This window comes from Pteropus medius, unplaced genomic scaffold (assembly GCF_902729225.1).
Source record: "Pteropus medius unplaced genomic scaffold, Ma_sr-lr_union100, whole genome shotgun sequence".
NCBI lineage: Eukaryota > Metazoa > Chordata > Mammalia > Chiroptera > Pteropodidae > Pteropus > Pteropus medius.
This window is the reverse complement of record NW_024354875.1, coordinates 12,429,394-12,454,648: the sequence shown is the minus strand read 5'-3', so window position 1 is coordinate 12,454,648 and position 25,255 is coordinate 12,429,394. Positions and strand designations below refer to the sequence as shown.

Here is a 25,255-nt window from a genome sequence, read left to right as displayed (position 1 = left end):
GCACACTGAACACTGTAAGACATTAATGAGAGAAACTGAAGAAGACACAAATAAATGGAAAGGTATTAGTAGATTGGAAGAATTAATATTGTTAAAATATTTATACTACCCAAAGCAACCTACAGATTTGATTCAATCTCAATCAAAATTCCAATGACATTTTTTATAGAAATAGAGCAAATAATTCTAAAATTTGTATGAAACCACAAAAGTCCCTGGATAGCCAAAATACTCTTGAGAGAGAAAAACAAAGCTGGAAATACCACACTTCCTGATTTCAAACTATACTACAAAGCTATAATAATCAAAAACAATATGGTATTGGCACAAAAACAGACACATTCATCAATAAAACAGACTAGAGAGCCCAGAAATAAATTCATACATATATGGTCAATTACTTGATGACAAAGGAACCAAGAATATACAATGGGGAAAAGATAATGTCTTAAATAAACAGTGCTGGGAAAACTGGACAGCAACATGCAAAAGAGTAGAACTCAAACACTATTATACACCATACACACACACAAAAAAAATGACTCAAAATGGATTAAAGACTTGAAATAAAACTGTAAAACTACCCCAAGAAAACATAGGCATTAAACTCATTAACATTAGTCTTGGCAATGATATTTTGGATTTGATAACAAAAGCAAAAGTAAATAAGTAGGATTACATTGAACTAAAAACTTTTTGCACAACAGAGGAAACTATCAATACAAAAGGCAATCTTTGGGAAATACTTGCAAGGCACATATTTGATAAGAGGTTAATATCCAAAATATACATAGAACTCATACAACTCAATAGCCAAAAAATAAAATAAAATAACAAAGAAAGAAAGAAAGAAAGAAAGAAAGAAAGAAAGAAAGAAAGAAAGAAAGAAAGAAAGAAAGAAAGAAAGAAAGAAAGAAAGAGAGAAAGAGAGAAAGAGAGAAAGAGAGAAAGAAAGAGAGAAAGAGAGAGAGAGAGAAAGAAAAGGAAGGAAGGAAGGAAGGAAGGAAGGAAGGAAGGAAGGAAGGGCAAAGAACCCAAATGGACATTTTTTTTTTTCCAATGAAGATACCTGAATGGCCAACCGGGACTTGAAAAGATGTTCAGCATCACTAATCATCAGGGAAATGCAAATCAAAACCACAATGAGATGTCACTGAACACCTGTTAGGGTGTCTATTATTAAAAATGTAAGAAAATATCTTAATAAACCAAATGTGAAATATCTTGAAAGACTGCGGATGCCTATAATAGAATAAAATGCTGCATTATAAAAACAATACTTATTATTTTAGCTGGTTATTTGGTAATAGGGAGAGATTACACTGAATCACCAAGGCAACTATTTTCAAGCTTGTTGAAAGTAGGTGTTTGTCTTATGTAAAATTAAGCAGCAGAACTGGAGCTGCATTTAGTGGCTAAAGAAAAGGGAAGTTTACCAGGTCGCACTTGGGGTAATTCCAGAGTTTGTTCTTACTGACTGCAAGCTCTAGCCAAGTGAGTGAAATGGTAATACAATAAAAAGTTTCTTAAACTTTATTTTATGTATAATGTACCAAAAGCAGAGATAGCAGTGACTTGCTCAGATGCTCAGAGTTACACAATCATTTATGAGAGAGCCATTATTGTTAAAGGAATACACAAGGGAGCAAAATGACTAGATTCTTCAAAAATGTTTGAACACAATAGAGTGTTGGTGAGGCTTTTTTCCTATTGCTCTAATTGGAAGCCCAATTGTAATCAGCTTAATTTTTTTTTCTCTAAAGAAATGAGTTGGTTTTTATAACTGGGTGGTCTTAATGGTGATTTCATTGCCAAGCATAACTAGATCCAGAGCTCAAATTAATATCTTTGAAATATCTGGATTTATTCTTAAGTACGCTTTATCCAGGACATTTTTGTTCAAGGCCAATTTTATATCATAGGTAACAAAACTTCCAAAAGTTTAAAAAGTACATTTTTTCCCCTCGGTAATTTAGCCTTAATTTTCTGTAAGGACTCCCACTAACTAGTTTGGGTTATGTGCCCAGTCTTGAGCTAATTACGATGGCCAGGTAATTGGCATATCCTGATTGGCTGAGCCAGAATCAAATGCTTATTTCTGGAGCCAGGGAGTGAGAGTGTCCCACAAAAATACATAATCTGAGAAAGGAAGACTGATGATTCTCAGTGATCTGCGTGTCCCTTGTTAATTGTAAAGCTCTTGATTCTCTAGCTCCAACCACCACCAGCACCCCTAAGTTCAGGGGATACTTATGTGGAATTTTCATCCTAAAAAGAAGAAAAGAATATTTGAGTAGACATTGGTGGGTTTCTACCTTACCAAAAGTACCTGTGTTATATTCCTTGAGGAGGTCAACTCTATATAAATCTAAATAGTTGCAATTTCTGAGCTGGTCTTTAGCAACCCTTAGAACACTCATCCCACGGTCATACACATAGTAGATACTCAATCAATGTATATAAATTTGATGGAGTCATTTTCTTGAGCCAATGTATATAAATTTGATAGAGTCATATCTGTTGAGGATTCTTGGAGCAATAGTTATGTGTCCGTATATGACAGAAAAGGAAAAAAGAAAAGGAAAATAAAAGCTATTTTTCCTATAAAACTTATTTTATTAAGGAATAAAAGGAAGTTCTAAAGAGTGAGAAAGTTTTTGTCATCTTGAGTAATATATTTAAAATCATTGCTATGACTCATTAATAAATTATAATTTCAATGGTCATAACAATAGCTTAAATATTAAAAATATGAAATAGAATATAACAGAGTAAAATAGAAAAGAAAGAATAAAATCAAGTGCATCATTCATAGTAAAGATGATTATTATTCCACTGGATTTATTTCATTTGTTGTTTGTATGTCTGTGTATTTACTAGGCTTCACTGCAAAATGTTAGGTTTTTTTTTTTCATTTAAAAAAAAGTTTGATCAACACCGCCCCCAGAGTGATGGTATGTGTTTGCTTTGTCAGTGTTCATGGTTTATGTTGTCAGCTGGTAGCAGATCAGAGAGCTACATTGACACTTAACATATAACCATATTTGGCAGATGAAGACCTTGGAGAGCATGTGCCATGTATGAATCCAGCTTAGGCAGGTTTTCAATTTGTCCATAATGCGCTCATTGGTTTGGAACTCTATGAATGTACATGTCCTTTGGTATGGGTGGATTTGTGTGACTTCTTGTCAAATCAATGTTTATTGACAAAAATCTATTTTGTTGTTTTGTTCCTGAAATCTATATTGGCACCATTCCCTGTGGATATTTGGCTAGTCAGTGGCAACCAGGGATGCCAGCTAGAGTTTTTACTGTTTTTATGGTGCCAGCTGCTTTCTTGGCTTGGGTTTCTTTTGTTCAGATTGTAAATGAGGGCAAGACACCCAAATCCACCCCAGTGTGCTCAGTGGGAAATGACAGGAGCCCAGTAGCTTAAGGCTAAGCAGCAGGAGTTTTCATGAATGAGGGGTCAGATATAGTGGTGGCTATAAATGTGGAACTGTGCTAAGAGATGTCATGCATAAAAATACTGGAGAAGTGTGTATGAGTGTGTGTGTGTGTGTGTGTGTGTGTGTGTATGTGTTTGAGAAAGATTTCTTTTTGATTGTAATGTCACTATTTTTAACTAAATGAGATAATTGATTTTATTTAAGTGCATAAGAAAATAGTCAAACTACAGGGAAAAAGCTCTCCTCAGAGTTAGGGTTATAAATAAGTGATTTTTTGGAAAACATACACAAATCAGTACTCCATTGGGAGATTATTCAGGATTCTGCGCTTTTTCTTCTATTCCTAGTATTTGCATTTTGGTACAATGAAAGAAACAGAAAAACATAAATTTTATACCCCTTAAATAATGTTGTTTGCAGCTCTTATAATATTTGGGGGGATGAGGGATTGAAGATTATGCCTAGAACAAAGAGTTTGAATTATCTGTGTGCTTAGTGATCTGGGCTTTCAGATTCTTGAATTCTAAGTGATTGAGAAATAGAGGAAACACAGAGGATGTTTCTTAGACTTGCAATGGTATGAGAAGGTTTCAGGCCAGGTCTAAGAGATGGCCCCAGAGAAAAAGAGGAGCTTCAGTAAGCCAGAGTAGAGGGCTAAGGAAAGCTTGCTTCCTCTGGAATGACCGGCTTTCAACCGGGGAGGTCAATGATTCAGTTCCACTTACTAAAATGCATCGAAAAGAAAGTAAGTTCATGTCGAGGGGCCATCACTGAAGTCTTTTTAAGGTCAGATTTTGCAATGGGATGGATTCTGATTGAGCTACCTCTTAAGGAGAAAAGAGGAGGAAAAAAAAATTGAAAGACAAAAAAATACTCTAATGGTAGTAATTAAATAAGACCAATATCTCTGTTTGGATTGGTAAAGCTATGACACTCAAATGAAGCTTTGATCCCTAGCATAGAAAAGTTTCAATTTCACAATTTCTGATAAGGTTGCAATTTTGTTTTAGATACATATAAATGGCTCTAAATACCTCTAAATGTATTTCTCTATAATAATAATAAATTAATAAAATAATTTATAAAATAAATTATATATATATATTATATATAAATTTATAAATAATAAAATAATAAAATAATAATAATAATAAATGATGGAAATAAGAGAACCGATGCATCGTTTTCTATAAGGTATATGCTGGTTACAAAGAATAAACTCATGAGGCACTGGCTTATGTCCTTATTTCTAAGCCACGTTTTTTCTGTCAATGACTAACTAAAATCTTGACCCCCAACACCAGAACTTCCACATTCATTTGTTTTTCAAGCTTCAATTATTTTGGCGCTTGTTTATTTTGGCCACCCAGGTAGTCTCTTTAAGAAATGGGCTGAAAGGTTAATGGAGTCTGATGGGGGGGGGTCCCCTAAAGTGGTAGCTTTAAGTGCAGATACAAGGTGTTAATGTGCAAGCAACCAGGCTCCTTTTACCTCGCCACAGCTGCCCTAAAAACCCTATCATCTTAACACCTTCATTGTCAATTTTGTAAAAAGTTCTCAAATCCAGTTCGTCTCTTGACTTTGACTCTAGAACAGATTAAAAATGAATTTATGATTGCCCAGAAAAAGTTCACAATATGCAATCTTCTGGGTACTCTTTTCCTTTTCTATATCTAATAAATGGGCTTCCTCTGAAGAAAATGACTCCACCAAAAACAAGAAGAGACAGAGGAGACACACCCTGAGCTCCACCCGACTCTCAAATCAGATGAGAACTTTCTATTTTTTTTTAAAGAAATACCACAATAATTGCTTTACTGCTGCCTTGCATGAAATCATGAGACATGGAAAGTTTGCCAAATAGTTCTAAGCCTCTTAACGTGATCAACTACATGTGAGTAATGAAAAGGGATTCAGGAGGATTCTTTCAGTATTGAGATCACAAATTTAAAGAAAACTAAGAAATCAGCCCAAAACCTTTAAAGAAAACATTTCTAAGAATATCGGTGAAGAATAACAGCATGAATTCTTCTCACTTAAATATTTAGGGAAATATACTTATGACCACAGAAACTTATGTAAAAACAAGAGCAATGTAATATTTAGACAGTAACTAGGACAGGGACACTTGCAACTGTTTTTTCCTAGCAAATGTCCAGTTTAGCTCACATGCGAATTAAATAAACCATTCCAAAAAAATCTCAAAATACATGGTTAGAACAAGAATCTATATACAAGGTGACAGCAAAGAGAAAGGAAACCTAGCAATAATATTACTTAACCTGGATGTTTTATAAAGGATTGCTGGCACTGTTTAAGGTGTACTATCCTTTCAATTCATTTACAAGCCAAAACCAAAGCAATGTTTGGTTCTATTTAAACATAAACTCACGTTCTGTTTGAGGATCTAAGGATATAGAGAAAGTGGACCTACTACTAGCTCACAGTTAACCCTTCGCCCTCCCTCAATATTCTCCACATTTAGTAAGGAAAAAAGACAGGGCACGTGTCACCACAAGACCCATATATTGTAATCTAAGCCTCCAGGCTCCTGGTTGTAGATCCGGTAACACATGAGGTCCCAATGTATTACCACTTGGAGAGCAGAACTGTGGCAATATTGCTCTATTATGGCAGGCAAGCCTGTAGCTATTCCCAGGGGGCCTCATAGGTTCATGTAAAACAAGAAGTCTGCCTAACCTTTCTGGGTCATTCAAATGAGCAGAGGAGCATGGGGTCTCTGCTCTCTAAAGTGCTCAACTCTCCTGCTTGTTTATTTGGAGAAATACTTCTTTTAGCTAGGGCTAAGGATCTCTAATTTATCCTTGTTCTGGATCATTAATAGAGGGAAAATGCATGCTGACATGGAAGGAAACAGTTGTCTTGCAAGCACTGAACGAATGCATTGCAATGCTGTTTTCCAGGAAGTTGGAGAACTCTCTAGTAAATCCTCAAATCAGAGCAGAACTAGTTAGCTATAAAGATCTTGAAGAAAAGGCCTGAGAGATTTGAAAGCATTTCACTTTTTGTGAATACGAATTTAATATTAATGGAGACAACAAAGTTCAGTTCAGGAAATAGTGCCACTGAGTTTGTCTAAGAAGAAACAGAATCAGCAGGGTTACATAAATATACATACATCCCAGTGATACAGCATTTGTAAGAGGGAATTTCCTCCAGCAAGGGGATGTGAGTAATGTAATATAAGAAAATGACTGGACAAGCAATTCAAAATGTGTAAAAAAATACTTCCCTGGAAACTATGTTTAAAGCAACCACAATCTTCTGGAAGAAAAACAGAATTCAGAGGTGGTATTGGCATGTTCAAATTGTTTCTAACTATAAAACATTCAGGTCACGTACCTGATTTCCTTTTACCTCCTGATAAAAAAAACTATAAAAAATTTTATTTTTTTTCTGAGTATTAGCAGAGACACACAATGAAGTCTATCTGGATTTGGGCCTAATCGATTTTTAATTTATACAATACATTTATATCATTGTCCTCTAGATTTGCATTTTGAAATTATTACTTCACGTTAAATATTAACATTTTTCTATATATTTTTTTCTTCCAGAAAACTGGCACTGTATTAAATACAGTGCTTTTGTGTTCTACTATCCTCTTTGAGTGGAGGGTGATTGCGTAATTAAACATGGCCTAAAATCAACCACATAAGGGTTGAATGACTACCAAGTCCAACTGGGGAGAATTTACCGTATGAATGTTACTTTCCTAAGACTAAAACAGGTTAGATTTCCAAGTTTCAGAATGTTGCTCAATGAAAGAAATATGTTACCCATGAGAGAAAAATAAATCAAATGGTGGTGTAATCTATAATCAAAGGCACTAATGGTCACAAAGCATTCAGAACAAAGGTTTGCTAAGCTAGCAAAGGCATGGAAAAAGTTTAATACATAATACATTCTAAGCAAAAGGTCTTTATTACCTAAAAGAACAGGAATGTTTGTGGTTTGGAGTATTTTCTTTTTGTTGTTATTTTTATTGTTATTTTTACTTTATTTTTAAATACTTCTGAGACTAGCATAAATAGATTAACTCTTACTATAAAGGGAAAGGCTTTTTAGAATATGAATTTTCTTGAGAAATAGAATAACATCCAATACGCTATTTTTAATTCTAGTTTTACAACCTAAAATACATCTCAAAAGGACTTTAAATCCTCTCATCTTAATTTATTTTTATTTAGGACTGTTGCAAAATTTGCCTCCCGGGTTGCTCTTACAAGAAGAACCAGAAGTTCATCTCTGCTTGTTTGGTATGTGGAATCGCTCCTACATAAAACATTTGATAGACAGCACCAGTGCTGCAAAGTAATGCAATGCCAATATGTGCTTATTCTGCACTTCATACAATAAAAAATAAAAAAAAGAAAAGAAAGAAAACAACAACAACAAAAAAAACAAACAGTGACTGTGTGGAGGAAGAAAAAAGAAATGTTTTATTTATTCTTTTATTCACAGGTAGAAAGAGACAAATGATATTTATATGAAAGCAGATACGCTTGTTTTTATTTTGTGGCAAAAACCTTATTCGTTACTCAGTCCTAAAACATTAAAAAAAAATGTGTGTATGCACATGTGGCTTGCATACCAGCATGTGAGTGGGTGGTGAACAGTAAATCTGTGGTATTAGCAGCAGACGGAAGAAAACGGCTAGAATGCAGATTTAAGGAGGCATCTAAGAAAAGGACAGATACATTACTGATTGTTTTTGACCATGACAAGAAAATACATGTCCTTTATCAAAGTTCTGTTCTCCAAGCAACAGAAATAATTAAGTTCTCTCAGAAGGAAAGCAACAATATTTTAATATTATAAACATTTTAATATTATAACCCAAATGAACCATGCCTACCTTCTACAGTGGGCACCTCAACAACAATGACATATTTATTTTTCTGGTGTGTGAATCTTGTTCCTGCTCACATGTTCTGCCATGGCAAATAGAGCCAATTTAGGGTAAGGTGTGCCGTGCTATTTTTATCTAAAAGTTTGCCACTCCCGAGTGTGACTGATCCTAAAATAATGATTAATTGAAATGCTCAGGGAATAAAGAGTCTGAATTATTTAAATTACTGATGTTACCCCTCAAAGCTTTTTTCTTTCTATTCTTCTTTAAAATTCTCTCGAGTATCTTTCACTTCCCAGTTACATAGGGATTTGTGTATTAGTTTGTGCCTGTTTCTAGTCAACACAGTAACATGAATCAACTAAAGCTGCCTTTCTGTAAAATGAATGGTGGTAATTACTTGAGTTTAAATATTTCAATCAACTTTCAGAATAATCCATGGGCATAATTCCTTACTAAAAGTCCTATGAAGGAAATAGTTTCCTTCTCTGACAAATTTACACCTTGACCGTTGATGTGCCATTCTCATGAGCATCAATTTCTTTGTGGTGCTGCTGTGATAGTAGAGAGCAGGAGAGATTAAAATCAATGTGTATTGACCCAGGTGCTTTTTCAAATAGAAACATAGCTATAGTGAATGAGAGGACACTTTGCTTCGAGAAAGAAAATTACCCAAAGCAGAACTAATATAGGGTATGGGGACCCCAACCAGAATTTGAGAAAACTGAAATTATGGCATGAAAAGTCTTTACAATATAAAGTGAAGATTTCAAAGCAGAAGTGGGAGGAGTTGGGAAAATCTCAATTTTGGTGGATTTAACTCTGTTTATTTAATACAAGTAAAAACGTCAAGTATGTGTCCAGAGGTCCAACTACAGTTGTTTGACTGGGCATCTCTAAGGCCTGCTGAGAGTAGTGCTATGGAGCTGGGAACTCACATCAAAACAGCTTCCATGCCATACAAAGATTTTTTTATATGTATATTGCATTGTATGTTCACCACCCAAAGTTAAATTTCCTTCCATCACCAAATATTTCACCCTTTACCCCATCTACCTTTCCCCTTCCCACTTTTCTCTGAAGATTTTTTTTTAGTAGTGTTTTAAGAAATGAGCATGGTAGATAGTATAATAGGAGGAGTACTGTCTTGAGACTTAAGATGTCAAAGTTTAATTCTGGTTCAGTTTGTAAGTTGCTTTAGCATTTTGGAAAATTTAATTTCACCTTTTAGAGTTTCAGTATTATTGACAGAAAGAATTCATAATATCTAAGTTCCTATTTCAATAGTTAATGTTTCTACGTATCTAGAGTTTGTTCATAAAAATGGTAATTATAAATCTCTAATAATAGTAGCTTGTCCTCTTGGCATTTGACTCCTACCAAACAGATTTCAATAGAGTAGAAGGATGCTTTGATTGATCAAGGGTTCTGACACAGTGATTTCCAGGTAAACGTGGTTTAATGTTCTCTGCTATCTCGGGCTCATACTGGATGTTCTACATATGATGTTGCATTATTCTTGAAGGTGAGAAGAAGTAAACTGTGAATGAAGTGTAAAGATATTAGAAGGGGAAAGCAGGCACCGAGCTGTACAGTTCTTATAGTGATAAGACTCAAAACAATAAAACCAGGCGTCAGAATGGGATTAGATAACAGTCATGGTGGACAGAGCTCAGTGGATCAAAGCCAGGTACCGAAGTAAAGCAGAAAAGAGTCCAGCAATCGCCTCAAGTCACAACAAAAAAAAACTGAGATAGAGATATTATGAACTACTAGTAACTTAGCCTTGACCAGATGCTAAATTGAACTTGTCTCCGATATTACATTTTTACATATTTTCTATTAACATTTGAGGTATGAACTAAATGTTTAAGCCTTTTATGCCAGTTATTTGACAATTTGAAGATGGCATGTACAAGGAGAAGGAGCAGTCGATGCACTTTACTAGATGGTCTCAGCCTTGATTTGAGCAAAGAGGGCAGAGGTGGTAGGTAACACACATGTAGGTTGTTGAAAAGATCCACCTACACCAATAATTTTATCCTAAAAATACATCAAATTCCTTCATTTGCAATAGTTTATTTTGGCTTTACAATAATTCTTTAGGGTATAGCCTTTTTAAAAAATGTGAATATACATGAGATGTACAATATACATCATGAACACCTTAGTATAAGCAATTTGATTATAGCTCTCCTGAGAAAAAAACAGCATGAAAGCACTTGATATTTGGGGAAATAGTGTAATAAATGGGGGGAGTGGAGCAGAAATGGGGTGCTAGGGAATATATTTCCAAAGGCAAAAATCTTCTCACTTTGTACTTTTTTCCCTAAGCATAAAAATAATCAGAAGTGATTTGGACTTCCTAAAATGGAAAAATGAACACCTAGAGGCTTCGGATTTAATTTGATTCCTTGCTACATACATAGACTGCCTGTGTGGCCTTAAACTCTAGAGGGCCTAGTAGTTCTTTTTACTAGTCTCAAAGGAAGCTCAAACACATCCTTCCCTTAGTCTAATTCCTTTGTTCTGGAGCAATTCTCTGGGATCCTTGGAAGAAAGGTGTTGTGTAAACCATGAGGGTGTGGTGTGGACTTGAAGCCCTGGGGTGGGTGGGGAGCCTGTGCGGTCTTGGATAAAGGCTTGGTTTCTCCATGTGCATTCAATTTGTGTGTTTTTTTGTTTTTTTTTTTTGTTTTTTTTTCATATTTCTGGAACTCACTCAGGAGGCTGATGGTGCATGTTAAGTCTGGAAAAGCACATGCACGGAACAAACAAATAAATGGCTGACTTCTGCCACAGCAGTGTGCTGCTTCCTCAGAAATGAGTCAATGCAAGGCAGGCTTTGTGCAGATCACTGATATGTCCTACCTTTCTGGCATGATTCATTATCTCCCTCCAACTTGCTGGCAAAGGGGCAGGTGGGAGAGTGTGAGGGAAGGAAGTAAAGAATATTTCACTCTTCCTGGTGGAGCTTGTGTTATGTTAAAAGCTCTCCTACAAGAATAGGGACAAGTTGATCTTTCTTCACTTCAGATTATGCTTATTGACCCCAAGATTGAACAGTTTAGGGTCACCCTTTTATTTACTTAGCATTTTGCTGAACGAAATAACCCTGAGATCGTGGCTGGAGATTCTTATCTACATCTGAAATTATTTACTCAATTTTCCTGTGCAATTCTTTATGTGATTTGTGTTAAAAGAAAATTAATTACTGTGTGTTTTTACTATGATAGTTATTTAAAAGTTCACTCAATGATGAAAATAAAAAACGCAGAATGCTACCTGAAATTATCAAACTATTATCAGGGAAGAAGAAAAACTTTTAAGAATGGCATACCTGTTCTATAATTAAATGTTGTACAATTATATATATTTAAGAGCAGACTTTCTACTAAAAGATATCTTGAAAAGTTTGAGTCATATTACTAATATTTATAGAAAAGTAAGTATAATTAGAAATACAGAGAAGTGAAAAAAGATAAGTATTTTAAGAACTATTCTCTTTTAAGTTCGCATTTCTTTAAATTGAGATTTTCATTCTTAATGTGAAAGACCTCAGGCAGAAAGTACACAAAAAGTCCCTGTTCTACCAAATTTAGAGAAATGAGTTACAAAATAGAAAAAAGGGAGTTCATAATGTTAATAGAGAAGAGAGCAATGTATGCTCCACTGAATACACTTGGGTCAAATTGTAGATAATGCTACAAATAAGATGATTGTTTTTTTCTTGTATAGAAAAACCTTAAATGCATTAAGAAGTGAAGTATTGAAAATGGCTATGTTACAAAGAAATCTTAGGTAACTAAACCGAATAAAAAGATATATTGGGCATCTCTCTAACTTCAGGAAGATGCCCCCAGTGAGAGTAGCTTCAGATTCCTGAAAATCTAGCTTGCTTTGGATCACATTGTAATCCAATTAAGTTTTTACATATTCACATTTTTAGGAAAGTTTTCTCCCTTTTACTTTCTAACCGCAAATCCCATGCTCCAACCTGAAAGCCAATTTATCTCTATTCAGTGACAATGGAGAATTCTTACATAATTCAATTATTTTCAATGTTCCTCAAAAGTCTGTTCTTCGGACTACCAGAATCAGAAACATTTAGGGTGCTTGTGAATTTCTAGTCCCAAACCCAGAGTTCTCCATTTAGACCTTCTGGGATTTGCCTTAAGAAGCTATAGTTTTGTCAGGCTCCATAAGGCAATTTTATATACAGCAAAGTTGGAGAACCTCGGCTAAGCCAGTAATAAGATATTTTCAGAGAATGTCTCTAGCTGCTTTAATTCTTAGCCACTTAACTATAATAATTACATCTAAGGTAGAGCTATCCCTTTGTTAGACAGTCTCCTTGCTGTGAAGCAACCCTAATGGGCCAACCATTGGGGAATAAAAGGAGTCTGAGAGAGGAAATACCATTGGATTTTGGGACCCATGGCATAAAGCCTCTGAAGTAGAAGAGGACCCAGGAGAAGTAAATTTTTAGTGCTTATCATCAACACATATAGTTGATTCAAGGAAGCTGATGCCCTACTTATTCTGTAAAGGGCCAGATAAAAAATATTTTAGGCTTTGTGAGCCAGTCATGGCCACAGTTATTCGGTTCTGTGAAAGCAGCAATGAATAATATGTGAACATGTAGGTGTAGTTGGATTCTAATAAAATTTGGCTTATTGACACTGGAATTTGAATTTCCTATCATTTTTATCTGTAATGAAATCTTCTTCCTTTTGTTTTAAAAAATCTTTTAAAAATATGAAAACCATTCTCAGCTCCTTGGGCTGTACCAAAATAAACAATGAACAGGATTTAGCCCAAGGGCTGTAGTTTACCAATAACTGCCCTAAAACAGTTAAGGTCCTACATCACCTGTAGGGCATATTTAAACATAGATTATCAGACCTTCTCTGCAGAATTTCTGATACTAGAAGTCTGGGATAGGGACTGATGATTTGCATTCCAAAGAAGCTCCTAAATGGGTTCTGACCATTCCAAGTGCTGAGCTAAATAAATAAGATGGTAGTTGAGAACTACCATCTTATCTTGTTAAGAACAAGGATAACCCGAATCAAATAAAGTTTGAGAGAATGCTTTTCCTGGGAAGTTGTTGAGAGACTGGTTTAGATTTATCAACAGCAGAGGTGGAGATGTGGAAGGTTTCTTGGCAAAAGAAATCTGGGAGGAGAAGAAAATAACAGAGAAACTGGGTGGAGAGTCCTACTTAGCATTACATTAAGAACAGGTTCAGCTGATTCATACTGACCTTAAAGCAATCTAATAGAGGGATTGAAACCATTCCAGGTGAATCATTTTATTTTTTCTGAATTTGAAACCATTATTGTTATTTTTATTATTGAAGAAACAAAATTATTTTGTGGTCAAGTAACTGGTTGACAATTCAAAGCAACTACAAAAAAATTAAAAGGCCAGGTCCTTGTTTTCAGCTTATTTGCTTCACTGTGCTAGATGGAATATAAGAAGCTTTGCTTCAGGGGGCTTCAGTTTGTGTCTATAGGTCAAGGAAAGAGGGTGAGGAAGTAAAATGATGTCTCTCCATCGCCTTTGTGTTTCAGGGTTCTATTTCCATTCACCATTTTTACTTCCTTTGGGACCATGCCCTGTCAAGTGTTATCTGTCTATCTCTTTTCCAATCTCTCTCTCTCTCTCTCTCTCTCTCTCTCTCTCGCTCTCTCGCTCCATATAGAGTACTTCCAATCTTTTCTTTACGCTGACTTCTATATTTTTCCTTTCAAACACATAGCCATGAAATTTAACCCTTTACCCAAACGTGTTCTTTCATGAGGCTTACATGCTAATTAATCTCTTTCGATAAAAGCCAGTATTTAGAAATGTGGAAAGAAATGAATGCTCACCAAATGAGAAGGGCTAAGGCTGTTTATGCTAAGCAAGGGAGTCAGCCACCATCACTTGCTTTTTGACAAAAACTCAAAGGCAGGCAGGAGTGGGAAAGATTTTTAGTAGTAAAACGGGAAGGCTTCAGGTCCGCCTCGATCAGAGGCTATTAGCATGTGGAAGCTGCAAGTAGGCTTAACTGGAAGTTGGGCATCCTATGTGATTGATTAGGGGTGAAATTTTTACTTTCTCTTTTTGGTTCTAAGTTGGAAGTGGGGACAAAAATTAGGGAGGCCACCAATTATTAATCAAGTCCTGGCCATTCGAAACCTATTGCTACTGAAGTTATTGTTTTGCTTCCTGGATTGTCACTAGAAATAGCAATCAGGCTTGCTTCAAGTCATACATAGCAGTCTAACTTTCCAGGTTTATTGTGGATAAAGGAGGCAGTTTCCTTGGCAGGTAGACCATTGTCTCTTTTGTATATTCAATCTCTCACAAATAAATAGTTTTCCAATTTATCTCTATTTCTTTATCTTTCTTTCACTTTTTAACATTCCATAATCTGGTTTCTGCACTAAATATGCCTTTAAACATTTCCCAAAGTGTTTTCCTCAACATTGTGACCTCACAGGACATTCAGTATGAAGAGTTCAGTGGCAAACAAGTTTGGAAAAGAGATTCTATATCCACTCTATCCTCTGCTCTGTGAGCTCCAGAATTTATACAGGCATAGTCAAAGTTCTGAGAAGGAATTCAGAGAGGAAACTGTTATTCAGTTTTTCAGAAATCCTTGATCAAGAAGACCCACCCTTGCTTTATACATTTTAAGTAACATCAATTATACAGTTATATTTAATATAAATATTAAATTATTTCACAATATTTATCATCCAGCTATACTTGTAGTTAATACTTTTTAGGAAATGCTACTCTAGGAAAACTGCCAGTCAAAAGTTACCATCACCCCGAATTGTCAAATCCAAAGGTCGAAAGGTCATTTCTTAGACCTCTTTCTCCTTCACCTTTGCATCATACGACACTGTTGGTATAAAACTCTTGTGCTATCCTTCCCTGACTCTTGGTAAGCACACTATGTCTTTGCTCAATCACTGATTCCTTTGTTAACTTCTCTCTTATTCGCACTCACTAGTTTGAAGAACAAATGAAGACTAAGCTCTCTATATTGTCTATCTTATTTTCCAAATAAGTTGTTGTTAGGGAAACTTAATACACCTCCTTTCTCTCCTTTTCTTTCTATTTTCCAATTAAGGGATTTGAGGCTAAAATCAAAAGACAAGGATTAGTTTACCTTTCCTAAGGTTGGGATTTCCAAAAGGTCAGAATGGTAAGAGTATGTAATCACTTTTCAATGCATTTAAATGTTAAGATCTTAGGTTAGATTTGATAGCTCCCTTTACCCCACCCTTGTCTTGAATGCTCAGATTATCTCTGCCTTTGGCATTGTAGCTAAGCACTCCTTCATATTCTTTGTCTCTGACTTCTTTATCTGCAATACTGGAACTGTTTTCCTTGGCATTATAGTAAAATTGGAAGTTCCAATTAAGAAGGCTATGAAATTGACTAATTAGACTCTCTGGGTCTAATTAGTTCTGTTAGTCAGTAAATGTATGTATTTGGTGGGTGTAGGGGAGGTAGAAAACAAAGAAAAAGACTAAGTAAGGATTAGTTTAGGTAAAGATTAGCTAAAGGTGAGCTTATGTAAAGATATCTATCTATTACTGATTCTAGTCTATCTTCTGCACTAGGGTTGGGTTGCAAGGTCCTGATACTAAGAACATGTCATTTTACCTTCTTTACAGTTATCCCCTTGAATATCTTACAGGGAAGAGGCGTGGACTAAGCTAGCATGCACATGTTACTAAGTCCCTGGCCTAATCATATTAACACCCTATTCCTACCATTCCCTATATCCAATATTTATATCCTCTTCTCCATTCCGAATACCATCTCCAACTGTCAGTACACTCCTCAAATTCATCTAATCAGACTTATTTATACTAAATATATCATCTTTTTCTTAAATTAGCTTCCATGCTTAGCGTATTTACCTATCTATTTCTGTCCATGATGTTATTTTTCCAGGCCAAAGGGCTTCAGATCTCCTTATTAACTTGGCTTCTTTTCCTGCTCCCTTCCTCCAAAAATCAATGACCCTCATTCAGATAGCTAACAAAGCATAAGCATGCTGATTCTTCTTCAATAATGTTGATAACATCTATTCCTCCCTCTCTATGTAAACTGCTCTGAACCCAGTCCAGACTTCATACTTGAATTTGTATCATTAGAAAAGATTCATAGTAAGGTCCTAGCTTCCAGTTGGCATGTGTGGAGATATATAACTTTATACTGGAACTCCTCCCTCTTGTACCCAAGTACAACACCACAAATTAATCATAGATTTCTTTACCAGTCATGATTGTCATGGATCCGGAGAGCAACTGAAGAATATTTTTAAATATAATGTTCCAATTAGGCAACCAGGACAAATATAATGATCAATAAACTTGAAAAATTTGGTAGCATTTAGCAGCAAAGTATGCAGAAACTGGGGAGAGAATCTCACAGAGTTGGTCAAAGAAAAACAAGAAGATCTAGATAGGACATACAGTGTTCACTTCAAAGGACTATTTCCTCCCAGTATTATAAACGAGGTAACTGAGACAGACAGAGTAATAATTTTTTTAAAAATCTGCCAATGCATGTTGTTTCTCCCCGAGGGCAAGAACTTGTCTGTTTGGTTTGCTGCTATAAATCTAGCTTCTAAAACATTATAGATATTCAAAATATTTGTTGAATTACTCAATGAATGAAGCCCATTTCTCCATCATGAGATTGGCTTACATTTTATGAATCTATCTGCATTGAATCTTGATTTTCATCAAAGTTCAAGTCTTGCCAACTCCATTAATACTTTCTTGACCATTTCAGACTTCTATAATTTCTCATTCTGTCGAATTTTTACTGTGGCAGTCACTGATATACTATCTTGTAATATTGTTTTTAATTTTCACATGTCAATGTTTTGTCTCACTCAAGTCTGGGGTTCTTGAGACAAGATTTTTTTTTTTTTTCAGTTATGCCACAGTACTCAAATATCCTTTAATTAAAATATATTTTTAATCATTTCTATGAACCAGAGACTGTGTTAGCCTCTGGGTTCAGAGTGACCTATAAACTAGACTGTGTCCTCATAGAACTTACAGGCTAGCAAAATAAAATGGCATTAAACCAGCAAGTGAACAAATAAAGATCAATTATATACCATGATCAGTGCCCTGAAGGCAATTGAACAGGATGATGTCAGAGACAGTAATAATTTTACATTTAGATGTTGGAGAATGTCTCAGAAGAGATGACATTTAACTTTTTTTCAAATTAATTAATTAATTATTTTTAATTGAAAAAATGATTTAAATCCCCCTTCCCTGGCCCCATCTACCTCCCCGTCCCTCTCTCCCCTACCCTCTGGTAACCACTAGTCCATTGTTCATGAGTCTCTGTTTGTTTATCTTGTTCATCTGGACATTTAAATTTAATAAAGATAAAAAGGATAAGCTTTCCAGGCAGAGGAAATGTCCTGGGCAAAGGTCCTACATGAGAAAGAGTTTAATAAGTTTGAGGAAGTAAAAGAAGGGCAGTGTTGCTGGAATATTGTCTAGAATAGAACAAATGGTGAGAAAGAAGGTGCTCACTGAATATATTTAAATGACTGATGCTGTATAAGGAAAGTTACAGATCAACCTCACCCCAGGGACACTGAACTTTTGGGCAGTAAAATCTGTGAATGGTAACATTTTTTCTTTTCCTTATTTTATATTCTGTTTCTTTCTCTTTTCATAAAGATGTCTTAATGATTAGAATTTGGGCTTTTATCCTACATTTTCAGATACTCCTTTAGATGTCTCAAGCTTTGGGACAGAGGAAATTAAATCAGAAATCATGGAAGCATAAACTTTTAAATAACCTCACTCTTTTTTTCTGGTTTGAAGGAAAAAATAAATAAATATGGATAAAAAAATTATGAAAGGATAGTCATAATGGGGAAAAACCTGTCAATTCTATGCAATATGCCTTAAATTATTTTTATAAGTAAGTAGGGATACAATTTTTTTAAAAAAAAGTTAAATTGTATGGATTAAAGCTGAAAATTAGATTAGTTATATCATCCAAAGCAGGATGTCAGATCTCATTTCTCTGCAGGTTTAGCTTAAAAGTTATGATTTGGTTTGGTTGTTTCATTTAGATTGGAATGTCAAACATTATTTCCATATACACTTAGGTGATATTAGAATTACACCCTATTTTGATACATAGGGTCAAATACGTATGCAATTTTTAATTAAATTTAAGCACATGATAGAAAACAAAAATGATATATTTTTCTGAACATTTATTTCCACAATAGTATACTCAAACTATTGTGATCACACAGTATAAAGTTAAACCTAATAGAAAAATATTCCTATAAAAAATAAACAGTGAGCCCTCTCTCACAATCTTCCTACTCCTTATAGTTAGTCTATTAGCATCATCATGTCCCATGAAATGAAAATAAATGAAATCAAATAGGTTCTAGAAATCACACACACAAAATAGTTGGAATAAAAGTGTTTATTGACACAATAAAAATCTGCTCTATTTCAGAAAAAAATAATGTTAAACAACTTCTTTTAAAAAATCAGGAAAAGTGCTGAAATTCCTGATATCCTCCTCTTCGAGCCAGGATAGTTTCAAGCCTCATTTTTTTAAAACACTCTATGTCAAATATCTAGCATTTCTTGAGTGATGTTTGCTGAACACATTCATAAGTGTTTTAAGAAAAGTGATAGGCCTAAAGAAGACTGGCTTTCAAATAGTTCAATATATGTACATTCATAATTTTCTACAGTAGATGGTTGAATATCAATAAAAGATAGCATCTTTTCTGAATATAGTCACTAAGTTCGGATTAGTTAATTGCACTATAAAATTACTATGATCTGCAGGATAAGAAATGTGTTATACATCGTAATTTCTAAACCAATACATTTACTCTGTCTCACCTCCACTTAACAGTGATTTACACACATGGCTCTATTATTATAAGTGGAATTTACCTACAAACTTCCTTCAGTAGTTAAAGGAGAACCTAACTCAACAAGATCATTTCAAGCTTTTAGATAGAAATCAGGGATCAGACAGACTACCCGGAGCTAGAGAATGTCAGTCAATATGTCACATGTCTAGAGATGATGAACACAGAACATGTTTATACCATAATTTCTTATGGTCAGTGCTTAGAAGAAAAAAAAATGAAATGAAATAGCTTTACTGAAAATACTTTCAGTAAGGCTCTAGTGACCTTCAACTTACCTCAGGTAGTTTTTCTCTTGGCTCACGTGGGATACGCTCAACCAAAACTTCAGCCAAGGTCATTATTGTTACAATTTCTACTCAAACACATTTTTAGTCTTTTTACTTAGGAAAAAGACAGAAGGGATCTCTTAGAGGGAAACAACTTGGAAAATAAGAGAGATCTATAATTTTAGTTTACACAGCTTACAGTAAAGCTTAAGGTTAAAGCAACAAAACATAGCAAAACCCAACTTACATCAACAGAGGCAATTGCTTTAAAGTTTTATAAATGAAGAAGAAGAAATAACAGATCTAAGTTTAAAGTGCTCCCAGAACATGCCTGAATCTACTTGTTGGTAGACTATAAAAAAGAAAAGTATGTAAAGGAAACATTAATTAAAACCTTTTGTTTTCTTGAAATGTTTGTGAGTCTTCTGTGCACAGGAACATCACACATCACCCTGCAGTTGGCAACTGTACAGATTCATAAGTAGGTTCCAGTTGGACAGACAGACTCATTAGTTTTTCCTTTATCACAAACCCAGAACATCTGGGTATTGCCCTTTAAAACAACATCAGGTTAAGAAAACAAACCGTTTCTTAGACCTGACAAAAGGTTTTGAGTTACAAGATGGACCATCTTAGGGTGAACAAGCTAATATGCTTGGGCATCATATACAGGCTGTTAAGAAGCTGATTCACAGCTTTATGAAATTCTTAATCCCATGCACTGCCATTCTCTGTTTCCATTCTTGTTTTGACTTTGGCTAAAACTGAAAATGATTGTCATATTTCAGAGAACAAATAAATTTAAATAAATTAAATCTAATCTCAGAATATTTGGGATACGAGTTAAGGACCTCAAATACCCCATTTCAACTCATTCCTGGGGCAATACTAACCTAACTTAGAAGAAGAGATTGGTTTGTTCTCGCTGACACTGGACATCCCAGGAAATTTTAAAATTCTGAGCTATTATAGCTCCAAAGCTTAACCTAAAGGATTTTTTTGTTCCTGTTTGTTTTAAAAATACATCATGCCTCCTCCTGAACCATCATGACTATTACAGAGTCAATGAGATAATTTGACTGCCATACATGTGAACAAATTTTCCCTGAGTATTGCATATGGGAAAAAAAATATATTTTTTATTTAATGTTTAGAGCAAAACAAACCTCAGAGACCACCAGTAGATACACAGTCTTAATGGAGATGATGAACTCACTTTGGATCTCGTCTACAAGTGATCTCACTCCCATAAGAGAAATAGAATAATGTTATCAGACCCAAATTGACTAGACTTAGGAGAGTGTGTGTGTGTGTGTGTGTGTGTGTGTGTGTTGCTCACTCCTCATTTGTGAGTTTGAATCAGCCTTCCAAAATGTAACACACCTTTTAAAAATTTATTATAAATAGATTTCCACATACTACTTTGACAAGATTATAAATTAAAGTTTCCCTTCAGATTGTTAATGGCAAGAACAAAAAATAATGTCATCAGGCATTTTTAGATTAGACTGTACCTGAAGTTAATTGAAATTTAAATTTCCTTGATTTTCCAAATGTTAATGATGTGTAACAGGCCTTCCTTAGAGAATCTGTGATCTAAAGCTTCATTTTATAAAGACCATATGCAAAAGCAAAAAAAAAAAAAATTTTAATATATAAATGAAACCCCAGAGTTGCTTTATTTTAAATGTGCAGTTGTTAGCACCTTCAAATGCAAAGGGGACATTAAAACACACACATGTACCAACAAGTTTAATGTTTTCATTTCACCTCTTCCCGTTTTATTCTTTTAATAGCAATGCTACAAAGAGGAACTTTAGATAACTCTTACCAGCAATGCCCAATGTTGCAACACAGTTAACTACCCCCGAGCTTCTATTTAAGGTTACCTGGCATAGTTAGCTCTGCCAGATGTAGTTTTGCTATTGGATAATTTGATTTGCTGACAATGTTCACTGCCTTAAAATAGGAAGTGCCTAGGTGACTGGTGTCCAAATCACACATATTCTTTTGGTTAAAATGAAATGTGAGTCTGAATTTAGCCTTTAATTACATTTCCTTCCCTACCTCCAACAAACAAATTTTTATAACCTTCTCAATGAAAAAAGTCATATTTTGTGAATTACTACTTTGGAAGCAGCCCAGGACCAAACATTACTTAGGAAATTTTCTATTATTTGTATTAATCAAAGATATACATCATCTATGTTTTCAATGGCTTAATCAAATGGCTAATGCCTGCTTTGGAGGTATGGTGGGCCACAAGATTTCAGGCTTTTATCTAAACTACTAACTGGTAAATTGAAATTACTCTTGTAAGGCCCTAATGCAGAATAAAACAAGCTATTATATACGCAAAGTAATACAAGAGAGCTTCTGAAATATCTCAGGCACTTGGACTGGCTCAAAAAGAATCTTAATTTCAGGGATAAAAATACACCCTGATCATGTAAAAATTAAATTTACCATGAGTAAGAAAGAGGGCTTCATGTCAAAATGAAAATAAAATAGTATTGCTTAAGAAACGCATTAAAATTAGGCATTCCTTAAATTATCTCTCCTAATAAGATGTCTGTCATTTTTCGTTTTGTCTTTAGCCTTGTGGAAACTGCATTGTTCCATCAGGATTGTTCTGTCAAATGAAAAACCTGTCTACATTTTACCATGTGCTTAAACAAGCAAGACTAAGTATTAAATCTGAGGGCTCTGTACTTTAAGAAATGTTTTTACAAGTGGAAAGTTATTCAGTTTAGATAGTTCATCCATTTTCCAGAGCCTTTTAAACCTGCATAATATATTGAATGTCAAAAAGCTATAAAATCTCTTTAAGTATTGATATCTATTTGTAGATAGCAATATAAATCCTGCCATAAATTTGAATAAGTAAATGACTTTATCTAAACAAAGACTTGGAGCATCACTCTACTGTTACAGATGCCTAGGCTTCTTGTTATGCTGTACACCAGTGAGCTTGAATTTTTTTTTTTTTTGTCATAGTTTCTAAATGATGGCCATAGAAAGTCCAAATTGGATGCTTTTTCTTAAACAAAAATCAGGTTAACTATAATATAAATGTACCTGCTATATACTTTTTATATACTCTAGGAAGGTGCCTATAACTACAGAAATACTATGATAAGTATGAAAGAAAAAAATTATAATGTGATGGTGGATTTTCTTCAGATAAAGCCACATATTAGTTAAGGTATTGCTAGCTGCTCAAATAAACAAACCCAAAAGTTTATGTTTTGCTGATAAAAAGAAAATAAGTATCTGATTTGGTCAGTTCTTTTCCATATAGTACTTCAGGGACATAGTCACTAACAATCTTGTATTCTTGTGCACTTTTAGCAGATGGCTTCCAATGTCACCATGTACGTTTCTGTGTTTATCATGGGAGGAAAACAACATGGAGGATCGCATGGGCTTAGTCTGGAAGTGACTTGCATTATGGTTCCTCATATCCCATTGGCTGGAACTCAGTCACACAGCCACCAGAAACTGAAAGGGAAGATACACAACTTAGTCTAGATCTACGCTCAGGAAGGGAGGAAATAGGTTTTGTTACCAGTTAGAAAGTTTCCAACACAGTCCTATTTAGCATGCCCGTATAGTAGCATAACATATCCATCATCTTCCTAATCATTTCTAGATGATCACTTAATTCACCAAACCCATTCATGACCATGTCTCCATACCAACTGCTATTGCTTATGTTCATGCCCTCTTCATTTCTCTAATGAGCTTTTACAACAGATTCCTAGTTGGTCAACTTGCATCTGATCTTTTCCCATTTCTAATTTATGCTTCACATCAGGGCTAACATTTTAAAACACAAATATCAAAGATTATGTTTCAACAGTGCTCAATTGCCCCCAAGGTAAAGCCTTGAATATTTACCTTGACAACTGATGCGCATCATGATTTGGCTTAGTTAGCTTTTCCATATTCGCCTTTTGCCAGTCCCTGTATTTCATTTCAATGATACCAAGCAACTTGAACTTCTTGAAACATATTGCATACTCACCTGTCTCTCTATGTATGTATATGTATTTATTCCATTTAAAGTCTTTTCTTTCTTGTTCTATATGGGGAAATTCTATTCATTTTTAAAGACTCAACTAAAGTCTTAACTTTTCACAAAACTTTTCTTAGCTTTTTCAGAAAAACTTAGTGTTTATCTCCTTAAATATAATCTAAACACTCTCCTTACACTTACACATACCTATCTCTTCCCCAGGATTGGGAGATTCTCCATTTTATGGATTATGTTATATTTTCCTTTGAATCAAAGAATCTAGCATAGAATCTGGCACATACCGCTAAAAGAATGAATAGAATTTAATCTTTACCTTGAGTGGCTAAATTATTTTGACTGAATGAATGATAGTCAAAGTACAAAGAGGTAGGCTTTCATGTATATGTAAATATATTTCACATGAGAATTCAATATAAACTGCATAGTTCAGAATTCAAGCTGTTTGGTCAAAAGGTACCATGCCAAAAAGTTCTATTAGCCTAGTTAAGCTAATCTCGAGTTATTTTACAGATAATTCCAATTATTTTTAATCATATACTGTCACTTACTAGGACTTTCTGCCACAAACTTTAATCAATAGCCATAACATTTTTGCAGACTCAACATTTCTAAGGGATATTCTCTAATTAAACCTGCCCTTGCTTTTCACTCTCGTTTTGACATTCATTAAAATTCTGCTTTAGTGTTTAATCTACACTGTCACCACTCCAGTAGTCACATAGAGGTGGTGAAGAATGGGGGAGGGCTTTAAACCCCCCCCATGAATATCATCAGCTTTATCACACAAGCTGCTACAAATAAATGTTCAGTCTAATTAAGAAGGAAACCAACATAGTTTGCTTGCTATGCCACTAACTTTACAGTAAACTGATTCCCACCTACCAGCAAATCACCATCTGAATAATTCCTATACAGACATTTTGAAGCCATTACTGCCCGTTTCAAAGACATTATTAACTATTTGAATGAATAGAATTTATTTTCTATCCTCCAAAGAGTTTAGAGCAATACAATGTAAGCAACAAGCCATCAATAATAACAACTTGTTGAATGGTTTTTTGAAAGAACAGAACATGTTTTTGATACTTAATATTGTCGCAATTTATACTGACTATGGTTATAATATCAAGTCATGAATGTGATGCATTTAATCACAGAGAAAATTACTAGAACAAATTTTGCAAATTAATTGATTAATACTGTGTATATAAAGGAGAAAGTTTTGCCTAAATAAACAATTCACATTTTAAGCACTTGAGATTGATTAGAGATTCTCAACTCAGGATGACATTACATCCCATGGAACATTTGGCAATATCTAAGACTTAAAAAAAAAAAAAAAAAACCTACAGTACCTGGTATTTCTAGGTGGTCCCCCATCCAAGTACTATCCAGGCCCAACCCTGCTTTGTTTCCAAGGTCAGATGAGATCAGGCGTGTTCAGAGTGGCATGGTTGTAGACTGATTTGAGACATTTTTGCATGTCACAACTTGAGAGGGCTTCTAGTGGGTAGAGGCCAGGGATACTTATAAAGATCCCACAATGTATAGCAGGTACGTCTCTCATAACAAGTAATCATCTGCTCCAAAACTTTAATAGTGCATAAGTCAAAAAGCCCTGGTTAAACCGTGGACTCACACTTAATTTGAAAGATATTGCTTTTTTATATG

The 25,255-nt window shown here is 34.7% G+C and overlaps 1 pseudogene; it reads right to left on the bottom strand.

Moving 5' to 3' along the window:
- Window positions 1-24,927: 24,927 nt before the first annotated feature.
- On the bottom strand, window positions 24,928-25,046 carry LOC120597344 (uncharacterized; annotated as a pseudogene).
- Window positions 25,047-25,255: the final 209 nt, after the last annotated feature.